This window comes from Oryx dammah, unplaced genomic scaffold (assembly GCF_014754425.2).
Source record: "Oryx dammah isolate SB20612 unplaced genomic scaffold, SCBI_Odam_1.1 HiC_scaffold_5, whole genome shotgun sequence".
Classification (NCBI taxonomy): domain Eukaryota; kingdom Metazoa; phylum Chordata; class Mammalia; order Artiodactyla; family Bovidae; genus Oryx; species Oryx dammah.
Window position 1 is genome coordinate 7,761,408 of NW_024070189.1, and position 16,387 is coordinate 7,777,794.

The 16,387-nt window shown below is 37.4% G+C and overlaps 1 non-coding gene across 1 annotated transcript; it reads left to right on the top strand.

Annotated features, from left to right (window-relative positions):
- Positions 1-15,261: 15,261 nt before the first annotated feature.
- LOC120864919 lies at positions 15,262-15,366 on the top strand. The gene has a single exon (XR_005721266.1). It is a non-coding gene; the product is annotated as a U6 spliceosomal RNA (small nuclear RNA).
- Positions 15,367-16,387: the final 1,021 nt, after the last annotated feature.

Genomic DNA, 16,387 nt, shown 5'->3' on the forward strand with positions numbered 1-16,387 from the left:
ACCTACTTTTTTGTGTGATTATAATTGTCTGGAAACAAAGCCTAAATCTGCAAGAAGCATGAAAAGGTAAGACCAATATTTGTTTCCTAAATGAGGGTTTAAAAAGAAAAATTCAGAGATTTTCCAAGCATCACAGCATTTAGCTTTAAATTCAAGCCAGATTCATGTTGGAATTAGAACATTCAGTTGTTTCCTTGACTTTAAAAAGTCATAAATTTAGCAATCCATTTATTAAGTATATCTTAGCTACATAAATCATCTTTTTAACCTTTTTCTAACAAATATGTCTTCCACATCTAAACAGAATGTGGCTATTCATTTATATTATTTTTACTTATAGCAATCACTACCATATATATGTTCACTAATCATTCAGTGACAAGAAAATACATGCCCAGAGCTTTCTACTCCCAGTTAATTTGCTCCAAAGGGAGGTACCATATGTTGAAAATTCACCTCGTGTTGGGGAGACCAAATTTCCCTAAAAGATACAATACCAGATGATCTCTACAAGACAAGCTCTACAACAGAAACTATCGAGTGTAACAAACTCAAATGCTCTCGAATCAGAGACAGAAGTTTTACTTTACCAGCAAAACACTTTTTAATTATACTACCTGTCCCCTCCTTGATAGAATTCAACCTCAACATCATTTTCCAGTCCAGAGTCACAATAACAAATACCATAAACTTCGAGTAATATCTAGCCTTTAAGTAGTTCAAAAAAAAGCCTACATTTATAACTATTTCATGTCTTTGTAAACTTTTTTCTGGAGAAACTATTTTTCTTAAGGACAATGTAGAAAACAGGTAATTCTTAAATGTAAGTGTATACTGTTGATCACCTTTGTCTTTTTCTTACTTTTTAATCTATCTGACTTAAGCTAGTCAGATAATTTTAAAAATTCTAATATAAAAAGTAATTATGAAAATAAAAACATATTTACATGCAAAAAATTTGGACAGGAATGTTCACTGAAGCATTATTCATAATAGCCGAGAAGCAGAAACTAATTGAATATCCATCAACGGATGAAGGAACAAAATGTGGCCTCTCCGTACAAAAAGGAAAACCCACTGCTGCATGCTACGTCAGAGACGAACGATGAAAACATTCTGCGAGGTTAAAGAAGCCAGTCACAGAAGACCACATGTTGCGGGATTCCATTTACAGAAAATGTTCAAAATAAGCAAAATGACAGAAAGATAATAGTGGCCGTCCGGGCACGGCATTGAAGGAGAGGGTGGCTGGAAAATAGGGAGTGTTCTAAAAGCAACGGTGGAGATGGTTGCCTAAGTCTGTGACTATACTAAAAAAAAAAATGTATAAGTTGGTCAGTTGTATGATATATGAATTATATTTTAACAAAGATGTTTTTGAAAAGTAATGGCAAATTTCAGCACTATTGCTGCTATATTTACAGACTGCCTTCCTTCCATTTAGAGGACATCCTCTGAGTAGGAAGCTTTCTAACCAAATATTTGAGGTTAATGTCCTCTTGCCCTTCCCCCTTAGAGATGACTCAGAGGGATGAAGGGAATGCTTGTCATGATTCAGCTAGGTGGGCACGATTAGAAACCAAGGATTCTTTCCTCTTACCAGGCTTTTGTCAGTATCAGGAAAGTTTCTTATTTGCTTCTTATGAAATGGATTTGACCTATCGTAAGTATTCTCTGACAATCCTTTTGTTATACTGTGACCAGCTTCTTTCTAAAGTATGTATTACTTATTTTTCAAATGCTTTATCTCAGTGTGTAAACTATCTTCTTTGCTCTCTTTATTTTTAAATGGAAGAGCCTCACTATTTATGTGGTAGCTAAGTCTTGCACATTTGAAATCAACCACTTTTATATTTAGAAAACTTTAAGATATTTACTATCTTTATGACAATTAAAAGATGTCTAGATATGATATAATTTATAAATGTATGTATTTTTTTTATTTCTTTCTTTGTCTGCTTAAAAGTAGTCCCTTAAATAAATGGTGCTTTAATTTTTTTTCCAGGCATCAATTTGAAAGTAATAATTCATATCATTTTGACTAAAGTTATGGTTTTTACATTTGGTATTTGAATCACCAAAAACTCCAGGGTCATCCTCTTGACTACATAATCAAGGCCTCTAAAACATGATACTCATGTAGGAACTGCATATATTTTATTGGTCATATCCTAACTGATTGTCCTTTGAAAGATGGGATCTGTCTTCCACCCCTAAGAAACTCTGACTTTTCCCTTTCCTCTTTAATTCTTCTGGGAACAACTTTTATTCTGCCCTCTTTCTCTGTCTATTCCAACCATTTGTTTTAATCACCTTACTTCTCTTTTTGCCCTTCCACCCACTTCCTAAACAATCTCCCCTGGTAGATTTTCTTCCCATGTGAACAATTCATCTTAGCTTTTGCCTAGAAAGTGTCACAGTTTTCTCTCTGAGATATTGATGAATAACTGTATCCCACATCTAGAAATAAAATAACTGAGACACAAAGATCATTAACAACATTATAATAAGTTAATGTTAAGTCGAAACATAGACCCTGGTTCTTGATATCTACTGTGGACAACCAAGCTACATTGATTAATACAAATTTAAGAAATCAGGCTCAGATTTCACCAAATAAGACAGAAATACTGAAATACATCATCAGTCTTTGAAATCTATCACGATAGTGCCTGCTATGTACAATATTTTTTCTCTGAGTTATTTGCAACAAGGATGCATGCATTTTAAATATTTATTAAAGCCTTGTCCACAACCACTGGTACATTTTGCAAAATCATCTCAGGTAGGAAATATGTCCTCTTTTTCTGACACCATAGTATGTTAAGTATCATGGAACCTAGCATTTTCTGCCTCAAATTCTATGTATGGCTTGCCTCTTTTACTCAGAAAAGAAGAAAAGATTCTTAAGAGTAGCACCCACATCTGAGTCATCTTTCTCCAACCAGTGATATGAGGCAATTCCTTTCCACCCAATAAAACTCAGCATTTGTGGCAGAAGGATGTGCTCCTATCTTCATAGCCCATGGAACTGTTGCACAGATACAAAATACGTTTCAAAGTTATCATTATTTTTTTTAAGGTATAAGAACTTGATTTATCTTCCCTCTTAACTAAACAACTATAAAAATAATCATTATCATCAGAATTAGGGGAAAAACCCTCTCTATGCACTCTTTAGATCAAACCCATCTATTACAGAGAATACATTTTTAAAAGCCATAAATATTACTACACCCAGTTATTTTTCAATGTTTTCCACATCAAACCTGTCCTTTAGAGACCACGTTGAACAGAATGGATCTGTGTATTTCCCCGAAATGACAGACAGCAAGCATCACACGTGAAAGGTGATCAATCTGCCTGATTGAAGCTCCACCACTCAACTACACAGAATTCAGATCCCGGAGGAAGTCAGAAATCCAATGTGAAAAAACAACTTTGCCAACATAATACTAACATTTCTTTAAAGATGGATTTTTGCTTTAGGAACTTCACAGACATTTCATAGCAAGTAGTTCCAATGAAAAATGTATAAGAGGAGACTGTGTAATGTCCTGACCCCACATAGAAAGAATAAGTTTATATTTAAAGAATATAATTCAACAAAGCTCATTTTTCATAATTTTTCACAGAAATATATTTAAATAAAGGGTTATTACCTATTCTAATTCTTTCAAACAAATTTGATCAATAAAGTAGAATAAGGGGTATATAGCACATTGACAGACTGAACTCCAATATCAAACCTGTATTTGAATTTATGACCTACTACTTAACAACTGCAAGACACTGGGCAACATAGGCAACCTCTTTCCACTGTATTTTCTCAACTGAAAGATGAAGTAAATAATTGTTCCTACCTAATAAGGTTATGCGGTTTAAAAGAGATACTGCTTATAAATGGTTTAGTAGAGTACAGGTACATAATTAAAAGGTCTAGATATTTTTAAAATAAAAGTATCATACAATAATATAGATAATTGAAGTTCTGGAGTCATCTTTATTTCAATTTCTTTTTGAAGTTTCAAAAACAAAATACATTAACTAAGATAACCTCAAAATGTTACTATTTTAGAAGATAACATCTCATTTTAAGAAACACAGTAAAGTTTTAATTTGGGGGAAACATGACTCACTCAAGTAAGACCCAAAGTAAAAATTTTAATGTTTTTATAAGAAAGGGGGATACTTCTCATATAACCTTGAGCAAAGAACAATTGCCTATACCTAAGAATATTGCCTCATTCTATTTTTTCTATTAAATAGCTTGGTAAAGGGAACAGGGTAAGCAGCAGTTACAGGAAAGAAAAGGACACTCTCCCAGGTAGCCAGATTAACACTTGAAACTCGTATATTGCTTTGGACACCAAAGAGAAGCCATAATGCCTTTCCATCTGAACTAACTTTGAATGTGTACATAGTACATGTAATTTAACCACCAGGAAATTCAAATACTTATCAGTAATTGGAAGGCAGAGCAATTTCTCAAAAGGTGGCAGGGACCCAGTGGTCAAAGTCAAGCTGAGAAGTAAAACTCCTGTCTTTCAGGGGTAAAGGAAAAAGGGAGAGTGAAAAGTGCCGAGAATCCAGTTCTTCAGGGACGCTGCATTAGGCCGAAGACAGAAATGCAGGCATGAGGGAAACACAGAATTAGGGTAAGGACTAAGTCTTGGGATAATATCCTATAAGATCATTTGATGGTGTCAAAAACTGAACCTTCTCAAATTTCTCCTACCCAAGATAAGAAATAGTCTGAAGCTCCTCCTCAGGCTGGAAGCCAAATGGCTCCAATTTGAGAAGACAGACTTCAATGTCTGATGACTCTCACCCTGGGAAGGAAGACTTCTTTGCAGAATACTGAACAATAGAAAGAATACTAGCAGCATCTAGTGGTCTGCCTATGTAAGTGCCCCAGACCTAGGCCCTGAGATAGAAAAAAGTGAGATCCTAAGTAAACATGGTGAACTACTGATGGACTTTAATGGGTGTCTTATTTCTGGGAGAATAAGAGTGGAAAGAGGGCAGTTGTCTAGACCACCACGTTCAAAGCATCGTGGAGGGAACACAAAGAAGAATAAGATGTCCAAAGAGTTTAGTATAACTGTATTTCTTCCTGCACAGTTAGGCAAGAATCCATAAAGTATGGCTGAACATATTGATCTTTTCATATTCTTGATCAATCAATACAGAGAGTATTAGAGTAATGAAGAATTGTGAGCAAGTAGCATCTGATGCATTTTCTGCTCTCGAGGCAGATGCAGATCTTGAGCCGACTTAGATTCTATTCCATATTTACACCTGGCATTTTTAATCACCTGCTTGTAGGAACAGTTCTGTAGAATAACATTAAATGAAGGGAGGCTTTTTCACTACTTGCCACTTATCCAGCCACCTAAATCATTTGCCCTGTCTTCGGTACTCAACCACAGTTTATTCTAAATAGTTCTAAGCAGCTGCTGAAATAAATCATTTGGAAGAATTATTATATCACAGAGACAATTCTATTAACAATATTGCCAAACATCTGTGTATAAAAGGACACTGGTATAGTTTTTTCAAAGGAATGCACATTTTTTAAAACTGTCAAAATGATCTTAAAAGGCTAGAAGCAGCTTCTAGAAAAGAAGTGTTTGATAACTGAAAAAAAAAATTAATTAAGCTCCCCTTTAAAGGTAGAAAAGGAATGAACATTACCTGAATTCTCATTCACTTGGATGCTTTTAAAATATTAAGGAGTTAGTAAAGTCGTGCCTCTAACTGCTTATTAGAATTTAGCTTTGATAACTAAGAATCATCCTTTTCTGAATGCAGCATAGTTGTACATTCCCTTTTAAAGCCTTTTTAGAAGGCAGTTCTTTTTATTCATAGCTCACTTCTCTTCTTTTCTTAATTAGTAGCTTGAATGTGATTTTCCCTTTTTTAAATTGAGCAGGCTGTGTAGCTAAATGGTGTTTTTGACATTCCTGCACTGGGGACAGATTCAAAACGAAGGCAGAAGACAATAGAGATTGACTACATACTTCGAGGCCCCAAATGGAGAGAAATGCTGGTAATTACAGGAATTCGGCAACACTTTGTCTCTTGGCATCTGTACTTGGAAAAACAATGAAATAATCATGGACAAATATGATGTGAAATGTGTTTATGGAGCAGCATGTTTTATTAACACTGAGCACAGCAGAGAGATAAGCACCACTTGCTAATTTTAAAATTTCTATGAACTGTGGCAATTAAGCCTAATAATTATTTAAAGAGTATAGCAAAGATGAGTCCATTCGTACTGCATTTCAGAGAAAAAGAATAAGCAGAGTGCTAAAGTTCAGTTTCTATGATGTTCCGCCAGCGGAATTCTGTACATATCATACCTGGTATGATTTGAAACTGGACACACTCCTAACATAGGGCTTCCCTGGCGGCTCAGAGGGCAAAGCGTCCGCCTCCAATGCGGGAGTCCCTTGGTCCGATCCCTGGGTCGGGAAGATCCCCTGGAGAAGGAAATGGCAACCCACCCCAGTACTCTTGCCTGGAGAATCCCATGGACGGAGGAGTCTGGTGGGCTACGGTCCACGGGGTCGCAAAGAGTCTGACACCCACTGAGCGACTTCACTTTCACTTTCATACTCCTAACATATTAGTCTCAAACTGAGCCATCTCCTCAGGTCACATTTTGCTTCTTTGCTCATTTTGTTCTTGCAGAAACTATTTCTTGGGGGTCTTGTGTGTCTTTGATGTTAATTTTAGAGTGTTAATACACACCATGTGCGCCCATCAGGAAACAAAAGGTCTAATTGAATAAAGTAGTAAATGTATTAATTGTTCTTTCCAGAATTGTCACTTTTCCCATTACAAGTTTTTCTCAATAACAAACAAACAAACAAAAAAGCCACTGATTGTCTTTAGTCTTTTGATAGAAAACTAGGGAAGGAAGGTTTGTTAGACCTGTGTAAAGCAAAACTATCTTCCACCACCTTAGTTGAATGTCAACAGGCTCAGACTTAGGATGGCAAAACTACCAGAAGTTGAATTGAGTATTAAAAACACAAACAGACAAGATATCAAATTATTGATCATTAATAAAGGTTTATGTCAAGGAAAAATTTTATATATTTTAGTTTGTTTCCTATGAGAGGAAACAAGACATTTCGGTTGATTAGTAAAAAATATTATTTCCTCTATTTTCTCCCCTCTATGTTTTTGTGCTATCTTTTGCAATTCACTGTCATTTCCTGAGCAATTTTAAAAGATAAACTTGCATATTTAACTTTGCAGCAAGAGAATGAAAACACAATGAATAGATGTTCTCTGAGTATAAACCAGGGAACGCCAAGCTTTATTCATCTCTGTTCTTTCTTCACAGAGCAAGTTTATAATGGCATTTATACTGAAAAAAAAATTCATTGTATTTGACACAAAAGGGATGTTGTCAATAATTATTTCTGAGCCAGAGTCCTGTCAGCAGGAATGGAGTAGGCTTGCCTCCCCCACCCACAACAGAAAACTCAGATGCGTTGATTTGCAACACTCTGTCCATTGCTTGTATTTTTCCTGCATTCTCAGCAGGATTATTCCAAAACACTGGTACACGCTCCATAGTTGCAGAGGCAATTTCTCATTAGACCTGTAACTTGATAGAGAACCACATCACACAGGCGTATGGAAAAGTAAATTGCACCAACAGCTTATTGTCAACGCCTCTCTTTTTTATTTGAATCCACATAGTTGAGGAACAGAGCTGACCCTGCGCAAGAGATGAAGCTGGAAATCTAAGTCCAGCTTCTTTCTGTGGTGTCGAATCCTCCTAAATTATGAATTACCCCCAGACTCCACAACCCCACCAAACCGCCACATACATTAAAACATAGGCACATACCTCAAATTCACCTTGCTCTTTGCTTCAGGTCAAAGGCTGACAGAAATTTCTGATTCCCAACACAAATGATTCTAAGTTGAGATGACTTTCCCTGAGATATTTGCATTTTAATCTAAACTTCTGTTTGTGAGATCTAAAATACCATCTCCAGTTAGAGACGGCGGTGGGGGCAGGGAGGTAAAAGATAGTGTTCAATGAAAAAAGATAAAACTGAGAGGGGGAACAAGATACATTTGGGAAGAAGCTCGAGTGGGAACGTTTTATTTCGCAAAAAAATTGTACTGGCCACCTCTCAGAATCAGTTTGGAAGGCGAGCATGTTCTGTTGCATCGGAGAACTGGAAGGACACCGGGAACAGAGAGAATCAACATGAGGTAGGCTCACCCATGGATTCTCACAATTCCACAAGCCTTATTCAGCTGCTCCCACTTAAAAAGAAAAAAGGAACGGAGGAATGGAGAGAAAGAGGGAAGGAAGGAGGGAAAGAAAAAGGATCCCCCGGGAGGGGCTATAGACCTAAGAAAGCACATGCAAGCATCGTCTGTTTATTCCATCCTAGGGGACTCTAATGCCCACGTCTTACTCAAAATTTAGGTGCTCAAGTCTGCCTATACGCTGAAAATCACAGAAAATCTCCCATCAGGCATTCTGTTCATTGATGGCAGTTCACTAAATTCAACACAGATCCAGAGTTGTTTTGTTCCCTCCAGTTGCGCAGGCAGATTACTGCTCACTACGAGGGGCAAGCTGCAACTAACTGAGTGAAAGTAGAATTCTGTCTCAGATTATACTGCATGCAACTTGACTGGGCAGAGTGACTGACACAATTGTTCACTTATGGCCAAGGAATCCGAAAACCGCCCTGCTGAGAATTGGTTTGTCAGTCTCAATCTAGCAGAATGATTTAACAGGAGCACCCATCAGCTCTTGACACAGAGACCCTTAGCTTAAGTCAGCTCTACACCTCAGTCCTTTAAGACTGGAACTTCTGGGAAAGGAGCCCCTGGTAATGATCGTAAAGAATCTCTGAAATGAAAAGCAGCATGGCAGGGAATAAATAAGATGGCAGGAAGAGAGAGCCATAAAGCGCTGGCATTAGGTTTCAGCTAAAGCACTGAAGACAGATGCGTGGGGATCCGGAGTATGCTGACAGTCAAATGAAGAACTTTTTCTTGTACAGTATACTCACATCTCTGAGTGTGAATATATGATGATTAGATCGTGACTGGTAATAGGAGGAACTGCAAACATTAACACAGTTTTAAAACACTGATCAAGTGACAGAGAAAAGAGGAAATCACAAATTTGATTTCACTATGAAAAAGAAATATTAGTTACAGAAATCCACATAAGTTTCATAGCACTGATGGCCTTTCGCTGTGTTGAATAAAAGGCATTATACTTATTAAAAGTATGCTAGATTACTGCTGCCTGTTTGACTTTATACATTCTTGCATTAGTATGAGCACTTCTGCATGCTCTGCTCACTGTTGTTTTTAGCCCAAATAATTGAAATGTAATTTGTTTTGTTTGACATTACAAGACATTATTTAGGAAGAATGAAAATGTATATTTCAATACTACTCATAGTATTAATGTAAGTTCTTTATCAAACAACTATAAGAAGGCTCTTAGAAATAAATATTTATGCCAAACAGTTTTCTTTTTTGTAAGAAAATATAATGCCTATGTCAGAGAAGGGGATGGCACCCCACTCCAGTATTCTTGCCTGGAAAATCCCATGGGCAGAGGAGCCTGGTGGGCTGCAGTCCATGGGGTCGCGAAGAGTCGGACACGACTGAGTGACTTGACTTTCACTTTTCACTTTCCTGCATTGGAGAAGGAAATGGCAACCCACTCCAGTGTTCTTGCCTGGAGAATCCCAGGGACGGCGGAGCCTGGAGGGCTGCCATCTATGGGGTTGCACAGAGTCGGACACGAATGAAGTGACTTAGCAGCATAATACCTATGTACATATGTATTATGGTTCAGAGACTGACAGTTTATTACATTTATTGTGAAAAACAGTGCAAATATTATTCAGAGTCACACTAGTATGCCCCCAAATGCCATTAGCTTATAATGACAGAAGTTTCTCATTCACTTTGCAATTCAATGCTGATAATCCTGTGCAGAGAGCTGCTTTCCTCCATGCGGTGATTCAGGGATTCAGGATCCACCTACTTGGTAGGTCTTCTACCCGCAGGGCTTTGGGATTCTCTACACCCAACCAGTAGAAAAAGAAGGAATATGGAAATGGTGTATCTATTTTTAAAAGGCTTGCCTTACATCATTTCCGCGCCGTTCCCCTGCATTTTGTTTGACTACAACCTAAGGATTTGCTGCCATCACTCTTTCTCCCAGGTCTCTTAGTTCATAAAGTTCACAAAAGCTACTCTTTTGTCCCATTTTCTATTCAGAAACTAAGAACACAGACACTGAGGACTGAGTAGGTCAGTGAGGGAAAGGTAAGTGGAGGTCACTTCCTGATCCTAGGGATCAAGTCATTGATGATCTAATGTCAGTACAATTGTGGGAAAAAGGTTGAGCTGGGAGACACTTGTCCTATGTCTTTATCCCACTGGCATCTCTTCCCTTAACTGCTGGGTAAACTTAAAAAAAAAAAAAAGTTGTGCTCTTTAAGCCTATGTTTTTGCAGTTATAAAGTAAGGGAGCTGTACTAGGGACAACCTCATAAACCATAATTTGAGATTAAATTACTACATAAGCCTGCATTAATGAATCAACTCATGGTCTTGCCAATGGTAAATGTATAGTTCCACTTATTCTTGAAATATTAAAAATAACTCAGAGATTTTATTATTTGTACTCCTCCACTAAAACTATATTTACTACGAATTGAGTTAAAATGGCTCCTTAGTGTTGTTGTTGAGCAGCACGAACAGACAGATAATCTGTATTGTTGCTGTTCAGTCGCTAAATTGTGTCCAACCCCTTGCAACCCTATGGACTACAAAATGCCAGGCTTCCCTGTCCTTCACTATCTTCCAGAGTTTGCTCAAACTCATGTCCATTGAATCAGTGATGCCATCCCACCATCTCATCCTCTGCTGCTTCCTTCCCCTTTTGTCTTCAGTCTTTCCCAGCATCAGAGTCTTTTCCGAAGAGTTGGCTCTTCCCATCAGGTGCTGTATCGGAGCTTCAACCACCAATGAATGTTGATGTCCTTCCAATGGATGTTCAGGGTTGATTTCCTTTCAGGTTGATTGGTGTGATCTCTTTGCTGTCCAAGGGACTCTCAAGAGTCTTCTCCAGCACCAAAGTTCTAAAGCTTCAATTATTCAGTACTCAGCCTTCTTTGTAGTCCAAGGCTCTTTATTGAGCATTTACTATATTTCATACATTTGGCAAAGTGAAATATATATATCAAGCTCTACCAGCCATAAGTAGCACAACTGAGAGACATCCCATGCCAACTCTGAAACCATAACTCCTCATGGCTGTATTATACGAGACTCACAAACCACTGCTGGGAACCACTAGAAAAGAAGAATTATCAAGAGGCGGTTCTTCCATATCTGTATATCTGTGAACTCAGACCAAAGAGTAAAAAAACATTCTAGCCCACAATTCCACCTGCCATTTTTCAGTTTGAATACTTAGTCTCAGTTTCCTTATTTAAAAAAGAAATGAAATTTGTATAGCTAACCCTACCTCCTTCAAATGTCTTAAGTACCAATTAAGTCACTGCTCCAAAGCAATAAAAACCCAACTTCTGAGAATTAACCATATGAACATAAGGTAATGCAGCCAACTCAATTATCCATGGTAAGAGATGACAAGGAAAAGTAAGGCTAAATTAAATATACAGGTGTCTCCAAACCACACTTTTGCCTATCACCTAAGCTCTTAGCTAGTGCTAATAAGCTGCAAAATAGATTTGAATTTTATGACTTTACCTCTCCACCCCCTACTTTGTCTGGTTTAAGTGCTAAGGGACAGTCAACCACCCTTTAAAAGGCAGGAAAAGCAGAGACTGGACTGTGCAATCAATAGCCTGGATAATTAGCCTCTGAGTAATTGAGAGAGTTAACTGTCTTATATTAACTTCACCCCATTACTCCCAGAATATGAACAAGTCAGAACAAGTTGGACATGAATATCTGTGAGCAGAAGGAAAAAAAAGTAGGGCAGTACAGGAACACAGTTCTTTATCTTGGGATTATCCTATGATGTGAACTCTAATGACATAAAACCACATGATAACAGCAGCCTTGCAAGGTAACTCCAAACACAACAAGAGGGCCCAGGAGAGCTGCAAGGGACCTGCCTCCCCGCAGCACCAAATTATTTTCCTCTTTTCTTCCTACAACAAAAGACTCACTCCAGGCTTTGGCTGTGTTCCCAAAAGATTGGGTAATTAAGCAGGTAAGATTTCCAAGGAGAAATAAATATTTTCCAGTTACTAGACACTGTCATTGGGCTTTGATTCAAATGTGTATAATTTTTGAACGGGAAACATAATGAAAGGAATGTCTCACAAATTAATATAAAGCCCAACGGCATACCTGGCAGCCTCTTACATGAAATCATTGTTTTTCGCAAGCCAGGAATGTCGACTGAGTACCCATCTTGGAAAATGCTTTTCTCCTTGTAGGATTAGCACTGGTTTTACAGAAGGAAAACTCAACTTGAAGAAAAATGCTCATAAAATACAACTTAAGCCTATTTTTTCTAGCTGTGAAGACATTTTTTAAAAATAGTGATATTGGTTTCCGCAGTGAAAATGGTGCCTCTTATTCAGAGGTTGAGACGATAAAGAGAAGACTGAAATGACATGCAGAATTTTACAGAGTGACTAATTCAAATTACAGGTTTGGATATAGATGCTGGGCTCTGAGACCAGAACACCAAATTACTGTTCTCTAAAAATAATGCACAACTCTGAAAAGTGAAATAGCTAAAATGTTGAGGAAATTCCCCCCAAAATATAATTTTATCTATGCATTGAGAATGAGTCAAGCACAGGTTGAATGAACAATTTTAGGATGTTGGAAAATGCCTGAGTCGTCACTGGAAGAATGAGCAAATTTTTTTCCCTTAGAGTGGTGACAGCTTTAGAGTGATCATTCTACACTGTCTGTTCTTCCTATAGCAAAAAGTAAGAAAATGGTTTAACCAAGCACAGTTTACATGAACTTGACTTAGAAAATTTGAAATAATGTGATTAAAAATATATTTATAGCTCATTTTATGCAAAGTAGAAAATAATATGAATATAAAATATTAAACACCTCACAAATTGCTTAATTTCTAATATGATGATGAGCTGGTTGAATTATAAATTCATTTGAATCATTAAATACTCTTTTTTTAATTTATTTTTAATCGAAGGGTAACTGCTTCACAATATTGTGCTGGTTTCTTCCGTATATCGACGTGAATCGGTCATAGGTATACCTATGTCCCCTCCCTCTTGAACCTCCCTCCCACCTCCTTGAATCGGTAAATACTATTCCTATGTGAGAAACACATTTTCATGTTTTGTATATGATTCAGGGTGCATGTTATGTCATCATTTTAACGTTTCCATCAGCATGATTTAAAATCTTTTGTATAGTCTTTATTTTTCAAGTGATTAAGTGGCCATCATGGCACTTAGTACTAGGGAGTTAAAAAAAAAAATCCTGGAATCAATAATTTAGTCATAAAATTTTAAGGCAATAAAATATTGAGACCAAGTCTGTGCCTGTTACCAACTTACTCTCTGCTGGATTCAAATGCATTCTGCATCACCTGCTCCGTGAAAACCAGAAGGACCCTTTAAGTACGTCTTCCTTTGCTAGCTGACATAATGTGAACATTTGTCGAGAGACTACAGGAAGGTCACAGCACGGGAAAAAGCCTTTCCTTCTTGGTTCTGGGGTGCTCCCAAGCTGGCTCTTGCAGCACAGGCAGCTTCTCCAGGGGTACGAACTTGCACTGGCTGCACAGAAGCTTCCAGAACACCTGGCTCCATCACGTGCAAGTGTGGTAGGGGCTGCACCCGGAGTCCAGAAGCTTCCCCGGTCATCTGCCTGAGGCCGTGTATAACTGAAGACATCACGGCGAGAGCGCCCCCCAGCTCTCTCGGAGGGAGATTCCTGACAAGTTCCAAGGGACAGATTTCTAGCAAATTCCTCCAGAGCCTCAACACAATGATTTATCTGTCATTCAGCAAGCCACAGCTGGGCTGTGTCTTTTAAGATCTGCATCTCAGCTCTGAAGAGGCAGTTCCTCCTTGGGTGCTTTATCTCACCCCTAGGGATAGGGGTTCCTCTTTACATCATCTGATCCTATAGTCTTTAGAATTTTCTATTATTAGCCAACTCTTAGTAACTATAGTCCCTTGTCATGGCTACTTCCTTATTACAGCTTTCCTTGTTCACATTACTCAGTGGATTTTGTCTTCCAAATGGACTCTAACTGATACAAACTATGAGAGAACCATTCTGATTGTCCACAACGCTAATCATATTAGATTAGATCACAGCAAATATCTTAGAGAAAATTCTGAGAAAAGAAAAATTGATTTTTTAATATATGCTAGAAACATGAATATATGTGCATTTGAAGGAGGCATCCACTGCTTATATTTATTCTTCTAAGAAATTCTCCTGAATTGTGATAATTTTAAACTATGCTAGGTCTTCAGAAACCTATCCCTTCAATGTGCTTGCTCCTTACACACACACAAGCTTTCACACACATAAGCTTTCTAAAATGCTGTCGATGTCTTAAGCCACAAACTAAGTGTTGAGTCTGCAAATTATGCATAAATATAATACTTTATAACTGCAAATATGAAACCACACACTGACCAAAATTACAGAATGTTTAAAAATATTTTGAAATTGAAATGAGGTATGACTTTGTTCTCAAGGCAACACTCTTTTATGCATCTCTTATCAGAACCTGTATCATGCTGATCCTGTCTGTTCAGTCAAGTATCTTTTTCCTTGCACTGTACTGGAGTCACAGGGGGAATAAAATACTAGGCGGAATGGACCAGCATCCAGCTTGCAGCCCATTGTGAATATTTATAGGGCATTTGAGTCTTATTAGTCAAGTCTTTTTCTCAAAGCACTGTTTCGTTTAATATGTGATCAGAATAGTAACTGAGAAAAGAAAACTCTGTGTATGTGTGGGTACGTGGCCATATACACATATGTGCTCACATCTGCGTAACCTGCCCGCTGGCATTTTTCCTGTGGTATTTTTCAGACTCCTTCTTAGGCCCAGTTCTGTCTTTCAACTCTCATTTTGTGTATCTTACAAAGTTTAGAATGAGACCCTCTTTTTCTTGAGACATAAGAAATGGAAGCAGAGTTCACTGTACGTAAACAAGATAGGCTCCTTCAAGAGAAATCAAGAATTACTGATAAGCAGCACTAGCTTCAGCAGCACCTATGCAAAAATTGGAATGATACAGAGAAAATTAGCATGGCCCCTGCGCAAGGAAATACAGAAGTCTACAACTAACAACCATAACTCCTCTAACTTATCCAGAGTCAATTTTTGTTACCACCTTCTATGCACATACACACACAAGTCACATTCTTCAGGATATTTTTCTTAATATGAAATATTTGCATCTACTATTTTTCCAATAAATGTTTCCAATTAGTCCATTTGTATGATATATTTCAGAACTACAACATTTCAGTATCAAAATGAGTACAAGATAAAAGTAAATGATTAAAGGAAGAATATGAAATACAAATTTTTTAAGTTTGAAAAAACCCTGGAACTAGGAATATTTATTTTCTAACAAAGCATTGTGTTGACCAAACAAATTGCTCTTGGCTAAGTACCCCTCTTTTGGAGGAAAACAGCACTGTTTGTAATAATTAGAATTATTGAAATGCAACTAAATGCCTGAAGTATGTCCAGATATACCAGAAATAGTGATCAGATCAAAGGTTTATGGTTTGAAAGACTGAGATCTAGAATACAAAACATCAAAGCATATCAGACCCGTTGGTTCTCACTAAGTTTCATATTTTATTCCCATGCCCCCAAAAAGGATATGGCTATCTCAAAGTCAGTTATGAACAATCACTTTCTCTTACACAGCATGGTCATAATGAACTTCACAAATCAAGTAACTCAGTGAATTAAAAGTTTGCCACAGTTTCAATACATACTTTCTAAAGCAATGGCCCATGCATGCACACACACACCCACCCACACACACACACATGTCTATTTCTTACTTGTAAGAAGAAGGCATTGTCTAAAATATCTCAAGTAAGGCTGTTTTGTTACATAATCATATCTCAGAAAAGTAACTTCACTAACATGTAAACTCCAGAATAGATTTTTTTCCTTCTGCCAAGAAAACTAAAAGGATCAGAGTTGTGTCACCATTATCTCAGAATGAGATGACATTCTACATTATTCCAACCTTGGAGGAGAAAGAATTTCCTAATATGTAATGATTTATTTTTGATATTGAACAAGCTACTTGTGGAAATACATAGGCTGATTTGATGTATGTTTCAAAACATTATG